The following is a 9,543-nucleotide window of genomic DNA, read 5'->3' on the forward strand; positions in this document are numbered from 1 at the left end:
CAGAAAACAAACTAGTGGTTACCAGAGGGAAGGGTGGGGTGGGGAGATGGGAAAAATAGGTGAAGGAGATTAAGGTGAAGGAAATAGGTGAAGCAGTTATAAAATAAAGTCAAGGGGATGAAAAGTACAGCATAAAGAATATAGTCAAGGGCACCTGGGTGGCTCAGTTGTTAAGTGTCTGCCTTTGGCTCAGGTCATGATCCCAGGGTCCTGGGATCGAGTCCCATGTCGGGCTCTCTGCTCAGCAGGGAGCCTGCTTCTCCCTCCCCCTCTCCCTCTGCCTGCCTCTCCCCCCTGCTTGTGCTCTCTCTCTCTGTCAAGTAAATAAATAAAATCTTAAAGAAAAAAAACTATAGTCAATAACAGTGTAATAACTATATATGGTGACATTTGGTAACTATACTTATGGTGGTGAGCACTGGATAATGTAAAAAAACTGTCCAATAGCAATATTGTACATCTGAAACTAACATAACAATGTATATCAACTATACTTCAATAAAAAAGTGAAATGTGCAAGGAAATGTTGAGGATTATGTAATAACTCTTCTGTATGGTACTGGATTGGTGGATCCATGACTTTTTGTATTTGTCAATATCTGTATATCACAAAGAGTGATCTTTAATTAAGAAAATTTAAAAATTAACCAAGATATTGGAGGATCTCAGAATGGAATACAGACTGATACAAATATGGTGTATATAAGAGAGGATGTAGAAGCAGTGACGTCTTAGTAGAAATAAGCACACTTAGGGCGCCTGGGTGGCTCAGTTGGTTAAGCGACTGCCTTCAGCTCAGGTCATGATCCTGGAGTCCCTGGATCGAGTCCCGCATCGGGCTTCCTGCTCGGCAGGGAGTCTGCTTCGTTCTCTGACCCTATCCCCTCTCAGGTGTTCTCTCTCTCTCATTCTCTCTCTCTCAAATAAATAAATAAAATCTTTAAAAAAAAAAAAGAAAAATGAAATAAGCACACTTAGCACTCAGGTTTTAGTTTATAAACACCCATTCTCCAGGAAAAGGAACTAGATACTCTTGAAGAAATTACTGATACTAAGCCTAGAGGAGGGAAAAATAGGTGATGAGATGGAGCACTTTATAGTATTAGAAGTTAATAAGTGCTAAAACAGGAAAAATTTAAAAGAAAGAAATAAGTAGTATCAGGACACAGAAGGCCATGTGAAAGAGCTCCCAATGGCCAAAGTTGGAACAATTGAGCATCAAAATAAATAACATAGTATTGGATTATAACTCAAGTCATTAAATAAATATCAGTGAGTCCATACTGATATACATAAATGATGGAGAAAATAAATAATGGCAGAGAAAGGACAAATTTTCCTTAAAGGAGAGTACCAAATAATATATGAAGATACTTCTCCCACTAAAATTTAGGACTTCTCTTCCCTGTGAGTGTTGGCTGGGATTACTAATTTTCAAAGAATAGAGTATAGAAAGGAAAAAAGGGTAACTTTACAGTGGAGAAATCTGATAGCGTCACCTTAACCACATGCTCAAGTTTACCATCACTGAAATAGGCATGTTGATGTATGATGCGATAAGAAGGCAACATCCCCTCTGTGGTATTCTTCTCCAAAATCGATAACCTCAGTCAAATCATGAGAAAACATCATTCAAACCCAAACTAAAGGACATTTTACAAGGTACTGAGCAAATACTTTCAAAAATATCAAGATCTTGAAAAACAAGCAGAGTAAGTAACTGTCAGACAGACATTTTTACTGTTTCCAGAGGAATTTGTAGTCTCTTTATTACATACCACCACTTAGGATTTTTACCAGCTCTGAGTTAATTTTTGTATTTCCTATGCCTAGCACAGTGCCTGGCACAATTAATTTTGTGCATTTTAAATTAGTGTATTAATTGCTTTTAATAATCAGTAACGTATGTGCTACTGATTTTGCATTCTGTCCCCATATAGTTATTTTTCTCAGTTTACCACCATTAAACTTTATCTTGCTATTTGAAATTCTACAACCTGGTATTATAATTCTTTCAATATGCATTAATGTTATACAGGCTTAATATAAAAGAACATGGAGTCCACTAGGCATGCAAGAAAAAAAATACACTTTAGTATTCTCCCCCATCATCTTTTCATCACCAGGTTTTGACAATTACCTTAAGGCAGAATTGTTTGAGTGCTTCAGGCATGTGCATATAGATTCTCCTTCAGTTCCTTCTGTTATTCCAATTAATCATTTATGGGCTTCTCTGCTAACCCACAATCTATATTGCCTATAGGCTTTTATGATCCCTTGATTCATTTCTGCTATAACAATGCAATTTAGAAACTTCTAAATCAAACTACTATTAGGGTTCTGGAAAATTGAGAGGATAAAAATATGTAGAAAAAATGGTCTTTTTCTGTAAAATATTGATATAATAAGTGTCATCTTTTTGTCTTTTCTGTGGAGAAGGTTTTATAAGTTTAAGATATTAATCAATGGTATATTGGTAAGCCAGCTCTCTAAGCTAAACCAGAAAAGAAAAAAAAGGAATTAACTGATTTGTAGCATTCACTGACATCCATGGTGTAAATACTCCATCATTACCAAATTCAGACAACATGGTATCAGGGAATTAGAAAGAAAAGCAACAAATCAACTTCCATAAGGCAGTGTGAATCGGCTCCAGAGCACTGAGGCAGTCCGGTACCGTACTGACTTGACATGACAGAAATAGTAAACGTTCCCTTGTTACCTATGAACCTGAAGGAGAGCGTGTGCTAGCATTAAAGGATCTCAGAGCACAGTTGTATTCAGCAGTTTGGAGAAAGTTCATTCTTTAATTAAACCTGGTCAGGTGCAGTCAAGCAATCAGATTTCCAACCAGATGTTCTAGGTGAAAGCACTGAATGTTAAATTTAATTTAACCAAAATTAACTTTGATGTTTTTTAATTTTAAAATGCCTTGTGATGATTTAAAATGTAATCAAGTTTTACAAAACATATTTATTTATTCAACAACTTTTTAAAAAATAATGGACTATTTTTTAAGAACTTTTAGATTTATAGATAGATTGAATGTGAAGTAGAGAGAGAGTTTGGATATACGTCCTTGTTGCCACCAGCCCTACACACATGCACACACACACACACAGTTTCTCTGATTATTAGTATCTTGCATCAGGGTGCTACATTTGTTACAATTGATGAGCCTATATTGATGCATTATTACCTAAAATCTATAGTTTACATTAGGATTCACTCTTGGTGTTGTACATTATATGGCTTTTGACAAATGCATAATAATATGTATCGACCATTATATTATCATACAGAATAGTTTCACTGCCCTAAAAACCCCTACGCTCCACCTATTCACTCCTTCCTTCCCAAACTCTTGGCAAGCACTGATCATTTTACTGTCTCCATAGTTTTGCCTTTTCCAGAATGTCATATAGTTAGAATCTTCCCATGTGCAGTCTTTTCAGATTGGCTTCTTTCACTTAGTGATATGCATTTAAGTTTCCTCCATGTCTTTTTGTGGCTTGATAGCTCATTTAGCACTGAAAAGTGCTAAAAAATATTCCATTGTCTTTATGTACCGAGTTTATCCATTCACCTACTACTGAAGGACAACTTGGTTGCTTTTAAGTTTTGGCAATTGTGAATAAGGCTGCTATAAACACCCGTGTGCATGTTTTTGTGTAAACATAAGTTTTTACCTCCTTTGGATAAATATAAAAGAACATGATTGCTGGTAACAGTATGTTTAATTTTGTAGAAACTGCCACATTGTTTTCCAAAGTATCTGTACCATCTTGCAACCCCATCAACAATGAATGTGAGTCCCCATTGTTCCATAACCTCATCAGCATTTGCTATGGTCAGTGTTTTGGATTTTAGTCAATCTAATAGATCTTTAGTGGTATCTCATTATTTAAATTGTTGATCATCATGGGGCACCTGGGTGGCTCAGTCTGTTAAGCATCTGACTCTTCATTTTGCCTCAGGTCATGATCTCAGTGTCATGAGATCAAGCCCCGCGTTGGACTCCAAGCTCAGCCAGGAGTCTGCTTGAGAACCTTGCTCTCCCTCTCCCTCTGTCCCTCCCCCTGCTCGCACTCTTGCTCTCTCTCTAAATAAAATAAAATCTTTAAATTGCTGATCATCTTTTCACATGCTTGTTTGCCATATGTACATCTTCTTAACTATTTTTAAAGCAAGAACTTACTATGGAATTACCTTAATCTAAGTGTTAGGAATAAATGGAGAGTAAGGGCAATGAATGCTTGGAGTTTGTGTCAAGTTGGAGCAGGTCCAGTTGCTGAGGAAGTTCATATGAGGGACATCTAACCATTTTATGAACCTAGAACAGAGAGGTCACTTTTTACTGATCTTAAGACAGAATCTAAGAGAATGTATGCTTAACATATCAGAAGGCCCAGCTGTGAAAGAAGAAATCTGATGCTGAAATTTGTAATGAATGCTTATTCACTCCTATTAGTCAGCTCTGATCATTAAAGGGATGATTCATTTAAAAAGGTAAGTAAAGTGATTTCTGATTCCATCTTATCTAGGGCCTTTCACAAACTTTCCAGTGTTCAACTCCACAAACATGTTTGGAATTTGCACAGAAAATCCCTAAAAATTTTACCTTTTCATATTTGTAAATTAGTGAGACTAAATCCTATCAGAGGCCTAAAGAGAAATTACAGTAATTCTAAAACATCAGTTGTAGCAACAGAGAATAAAAAGGAACAAAATGAAAGCCACTGTAGAACTGTCTGCTATTTTAAGCCATTGTGGAAATCAGAAAATAAGTCCTGTGGCAGACTGAAATTTCTCTTGCCCCTCCAGTTCTGTCTGAATACATGAATTTTTAAACGATGCTTTAAACATGAAAGCATCCTGTATGTGTAGACATAAAAGCAAAGCAATATTAAAATAGATACAGGAATATATGAAAGTGAAAATTAAATACCAAATAACTCAAATAAGTCTGAGGAGGGTGCTGAAAAAGAAAAGACGACACCAGACTGTTTTCACAGGAGACAAGATCAACAAATGAGAGCACTAGTAAAAGTTACGGAAACATCAACTTCTTTACAGTATCTATATGGAGCAGTGATGTGTGTTTCCCAGAAAACTGAGCAGATCAAACATTCAATCATAGTCTGGTCTATTACCTGAGACAGACATTTACTCAGAGTTACACAGAAATCAAAGTGCAATTTTTTTTTTCACATAAACTGCTCATTTATTAGCATTGGTTCTGTAACATAACCATTTCCAGTAAACACATGGAGATGCATGGAGGTGGCAGAACAAGGTGAGGCTCAGGTGGGTGAGTGGCGGGCTCCTATTTCTTCCACTCCTTCTTGTTGTAGTCCCACTTGGCTGAGAAACTATGTATTAGGCTGACGTTCATGTACACCACCTCTTGGTCTGCTTGGCCACCCACTCCTCTTCCAAGGTGTTGGGGATGGGGCTATACACATAGTGTTCTCCTAGATCAAAATGAGAGTGAGGAAGTCCATGAAGATCATGGTGGTGCCCACAATCATCTTCCACTTCTTCCTGCTCCTGTTCATTTCAGAAAAGCTCTAGTTTAACTTAATGTTGTACAATTCAACTTTTTCATTAATGGAAATGCTGCTCCAAGGAGCCCTCTCCTCCTCTTCCAAAGCCTTCTAGCAGAGAGGGTCTTGATGTGGGCCACGTCAGGCAGGGGATAGCCGGTGGACATAACTGGGGGAGATTGTAGTCTTCACTCTTCAGGGCACTTCCATGTGTTCTTACACACACTGAGTGGAAATTGCTCACTTGCCAATTAGGCTAAACAGTCTGGAAGCAACATTCTGCCACCACTGTCCACTGCTCCAAAGTGTAATTTTTGATCCCAAGATAAAAGAATTAAAATTGTACTCGAAATTGAAACAGGAATTTCAGGTTGACAGATTTGCTGGAAGTCTATGTTGAAGAAGAAAATAGTACAGCAGAAGATATGTTTTCAAATATGTTAACATGGCCATTTAGAAGGCAAAAATCTGTTTATTCTTAACTATCCATGATTATCGGCAAAAATAAAAATATGAAATTGTATGTAGTGAATTTCCATAATATGGAAATTATGTTTTTGGATAAAGAATCAACAACTCTGACAGTGCTTGCAAATCATGTTATTTTTAAGGTACACAATATTCAATGTTCCCATGAGCATGACATTACCAATATTTCACAAGCAAACTAGTAATAAGATGATGTGGTATGATTTTCGGAAAGGACTACAAGAAGGTAGACTCTATATCCTGGTGTACTTGTGGGTCTATTTGCTGCAGTAATCAAGACAGAACTTCTCTTGGAAACAATGCTGTAAAGTCTTTATTTCACTTTATAAACAAATTCACCAGAATGATAATTATAATGACATATTGGTGTCCTAATTTAAGTCTTCTCTCTTAAAAATGCATTTATTTATTATTAAATCTGATTATTTACAATAAACAACAATATAGGATAGAGACAAGGAATTTTATTAATTATGTATTAACAGTTTGAAGATAAATATACTGAGAAAGAAAAGACAAATAATGATCTATTCTAACTAGCGTGTAGTTTTAGTGTTAATTCATGATTTAATGGCAGCCCATTGTGTCTTAGCTTGCCTAGAAATGTGTTATTTGTCTGGTCCTTCTCTAGTGTTTAAACTCTTCCCTTTTTTTTTTTTTTTAATTTATTTTTTGACAGAGAGAGACAGCGAGAGAGGGAACACAAGCAGGGGGAGTGGGAGAGGGAGAAGCAGGCTTCCCTGCTGAGCAAGGAGTCCGATGCGGGGCTCGATCCCAGGACCCTGGGATCATGACCTGAGCCGAAGGCAGACGCTAAATGGCTGAGCCACCCAGGTGCCCCTAAACTCTTCCTTTTCACACTGATTTGGTGAATCTTATACCTTCCTCTGACAAACATTTTTTTGTTTTTTTTTTAGAGAGAACACGAGAGCATGCTGCAAGGGTGGGTACAGCAGAGGAAGAGGGACAGAGAGAATAGTAAGCAGGTTCCACAGTCAGCATGGGGCCCACTTGGGCTCCATCTCGCAATCCTGAGATCACAACCTGAGCTGAAATCAAGAGTCAGTCGCTTAACTGACTGAGCCACCCAGGCACCCCTATTTTTTGCTTCTTGATCCTGGACAGATTCTTCCTCATATTAGTGCTAATACAATAATTCCAGGGAGCTCCAGGACTCTGTCTCTAAATCTTCAGATTTCAAGTATAATTTCAGAGATATATTATTGTCCATGGCCAGTTTTAAACTTGATAGTTAAACTCTTGATTTCATCTCACTAAAATTAGAAACAGGAAATAATATCAGTTAGTGTTGGGCAGAAGCTAGACATGAGCAGTGGAAAGAATGCCCCAAGGCAGAACCCCAAGTCCTTGAAGGGGAATGATAGAGATATTTGCTAGAGGCAAGGATGGTGATAATTAAGCCCAGGGACACAACATCCTGACCTGTGGCTTCCAAGACCTTGGGGCTGACAGATCAAGAGCCACTGGTTGAGAGCATGCACTCTCCTCTTCCTCCTCTGCCTCAGGGTAACCCCTAGACTCATTAATTCATTTGCATTGCAGTTATAGCCTCCATCCCCATGGAAAATGCTGACATGATAGTTGGGGAGCGAACCTTGTAGGGTCAAAAACTCTCTTATCCAAACCTGTGTGGGGGGGTTCCCCAAATGATTAGAAGCAGCCTCCATTAGAGACCACCCTACTGTACATCTTGGCTCCTCCCAGCCCAGAGAGACACAACAAATATGCAACCCCAAAAGAACCTAGGGCCAGTTCCACCTCGTGGTGCATCTCATGGTGCTTTCCCACTGTGAGAGTGTACTTTCACTTTAATAAACTGCTTTATGCTGGCTACTTCCCTTCTGGCTGTCTTTATTTGGGCCCAGATTCCCACCTAAATCTTCTTGTGGAAAAACCAAGGACCAAGACCTCCATTCACAAAACACACACTCTCCCACTGGTAACATTAGTACCTTTCTCATTTAATAGCAGCTTAAATACTCTTTTTAAAAAATGCAATGACAAAGAAAAGGAATTAAATTTTGTATCTAAATTTTGTACAGGCACTCATGTATCTACTAGAAAAGAACATCCCAGTCTTCAGTAATATAACTTGGTTGTCTACCTAAAAAGAAGGAGAAGGAGAAAAACAGCAGCAGTAGCTCCTGTAAACCTATTAGGAAAGACTTGGCAGTTTATAAAAGTAGCATATCATAAGATACTTCAAGGCTTTCCCACATAACAGGAATGGCCAGAAATGGTAGTGAAGGCCATGAACTCTGCCCTCAAGCAGTCCTGAGTTCAAGCCAACAGACACACCAATATAAGACATCATATATTCTTTGAAAATCATAAAATATACTAGATTTCATATGACAAAGAAAATAATTGAACAAATCATACATAGTACTTTAGTTGCTAATTTCACAGATGCTGTTATTTTACCTAAACTTAAATGTGGTGTGACTTAAATGCTTGGAAAAAAGGGTCAGGCATTTCCTTAGAGGCATTGCTTAAGAATAATGAGGGGTACTATTTGGTAATAAAACTCAATTTTATTTTTGGTTTTAAATTAATTTTAATAGACAAATATTTCAGTATTAATCAAGTAGCATATAGAGAATCTGGTATAGGATAGATCATCTAATCAAGTTCATCAATATTGATTCTTAAACTAGGAGGGAAGATGGAGATAATGTTCTTATAGGAGATACAATAACTGTTTATTCCAATTAGCCAGGGGCACAGACTTCTAGTTGTCTCCCAAATCTGATTTTTCCTCTTTCATAGCATTACAAATTTAAATGGCTACATGAATTTCCAAAATAAAAATTTCATTTCCCAGACTCTTTGCAGCTAATATTAAGTATTAGAAGTATTAGTCAGTAGGTTCTGGGAACTTTCTATCCTGGGATAGAGGGTCGCTCTAACCCACTGCAATGCACTTTGAAGTCAGTCTGCTTCGGTTTGAATGGCTGGCACATACTTAGTGCTTAGTAAATTTAGTTATTAAAGACATGGCTATTAACTTCTGATATCATTTTGCTGGAGCAGTGTTCTTCATCTGGGAGCGATTTTGCACCCTTCCTCACTGCCCACCAGAACACATTTGGCAAAATCTGAAGCCATTTCTGAATGTCACCAGAAAAGTGGGGTGGGGTGGAGTTCCTGGCTAGGAAGAGGTAGGAGTGCTGATAAACACCTACAATATGCATAACAAAGCATATTTGATATTTTAAATTTGATATTTTAAAAAGTTACTTAAATTTGATATTTGATATTTTAAAAAGTTACTTAAATTTGATATTTGATATATTTTTTTTTATTCTTATGTTAATCCCCATACATTACATCATTAGTTCTAGATGAAGTGTTCCATGATTCATTGTTCGTGCACAACACCCAGTGCTCCATGCAGAACGTGCCCTCCTCAATACCCACCACCAGGCCAACCCATCCTCCCACCCCCCTCCCCTCTAGAACCCTCAGTTTGTTTTTCAGAGTCCAT

At 37.6% G+C, this 9,543-nt stretch overlaps 1 pseudogene; it reads right to left on the bottom strand.

The window, feature by feature from the left end:
- Positions 1-5,194: 5,194 nt before the first annotated feature.
- Positions 5,195-9,543, bottom strand: part of LOC145723333 (cytochrome c oxidase subunit 4 isoform 1, mitochondrial pseudogene) — a 5,893-nt pseudogene continuing 1,544 nt past the window's right edge.

Source organism: Leptonychotes weddellii, chromosome 9, assembly GCF_054177405.1.
Source record: "Leptonychotes weddellii isolate Sample4059 chromosome 9, ASM5417740v2, whole genome shotgun sequence".
NCBI lineage: Eukaryota > Metazoa > Chordata > Mammalia > Carnivora > Phocidae > Leptonychotes > Leptonychotes weddellii.